At 29.6% G+C, this 1,284-nt stretch overlaps 1 protein-coding gene across 3 annotated transcripts in view; it reads left to right on the top strand.

The window, feature by feature from the left end:
- The window catches only part of LOC100161259 (acetyl-CoA acetyltransferase, cytosolic), a 23,452-nt gene that overhangs the window by 10,856 nt on the left and 11,312 nt on the right, over nt 1-1,284 (top strand). The gene's annotated exons all lie outside the window — the stretch shown is intronic.

Raw genomic sequence — 1,284 nt, 5'->3', positions numbered from 1 at the left:
CTAAATTAGTCTGTCTTCTTCCAGTTACAGCCAAAATATGTACCTTGTATATTTTGTGTTGCATATTCAGTAATAAGAAATTTAAGCTGTTTTGAACAATTGATATTATGTGTCTTACCTATCGTATAAAAAAAAAACCAAATTTAACCATTCCTAAATAAGTCAGTCTTCTTCCCAGAGGTTTAATCTACACACAAACATTCATACCAAGCTGAACCCGTGCAATCCGTTGTCCGTAAAAAATTGCAACTTAAAAAATTATGATTGTTCAACTGTTTTTGGGTGTAACTTGCTGCAATGTTCAATAACTTGATTTGGTGCTAACTTGTACCTGATCTGCCCAAATAACCAATGGAAACCAATAATAAATAAATATTAATTTATACTGTAGACTGTAGCCAATGGCAACTATTTAAAAAATAAATAAAAATAAAATTTCCAATTTCCATCGCGAACCTCAAGATCCCTGTTTGAGCACCTCTTTAAAATGCAAATTTTGAAAAATCCTTTCTTAGTGCGCCTATACATAGTAATAAGAACATTTACTGAAAATTTCATATCCATAGCTTCAGCAGTTCCGGCTAAGCGATGATGAATCACCCAGGACAAGTCTTTTTATATATAAAAGATAAAGATATTAATTCATATTATTACTACAAAAATTATGAAAATTAGTTTAAAAAAAAAGTTATAATAATGACAATAATAATATTTGATGATTTAGAATATGTTTATTATATAAATATAAATATAATATAATATTTATTATATACCTATATTAACATAATGGACAATCGTATGTATAAAACAATAATTTTTAACTACACCAATGATTAAAATCATTGTCAGTCCTAAGCCTGTAAGTGGGAAGGGAAATGACCAGTGTCTTATAAACATTTAATCCCTTTAAATGCATGATACTTTGTTGGAATAAGACCCTTTTTTAGACCCAAGTGTAGTTCGACTAAAATAAGTGCAATTCGCCCAAACCCACAGAGTCATGCCTTTTCTTAAAGTGTTATTCACCACAAAAGCTTGAAATAAAGGTAATCTAGATAATAATTTATATTCTTACCTTTACGTTTGAATTTCAATTCACTCTAATAGGTATTAAATTTGTAAAAACAAAATTATATTTGATAAGTGAAAATTTACTATGTTCCAAGTACGCCAGAGAGAGAAAACAAATAGGTAGGTTTAGGTAGTGCAGCTGATGCTGACATCCTCTTTATTCTACTTATCATCACAGTGCTCTATCCATTGATGACTTCACTATGGGCGGTA

Source organism: Acyrthosiphon pisum, chromosome A1, assembly GCF_005508785.2.
Source record: "Acyrthosiphon pisum isolate AL4f chromosome A1, pea_aphid_22Mar2018_4r6ur, whole genome shotgun sequence".
NCBI lineage: Eukaryota > Metazoa > Arthropoda > Insecta > Hemiptera > Aphididae > Acyrthosiphon > Acyrthosiphon pisum.
This window is presented reverse-complemented; position numbering and strand designations above follow the sequence as displayed.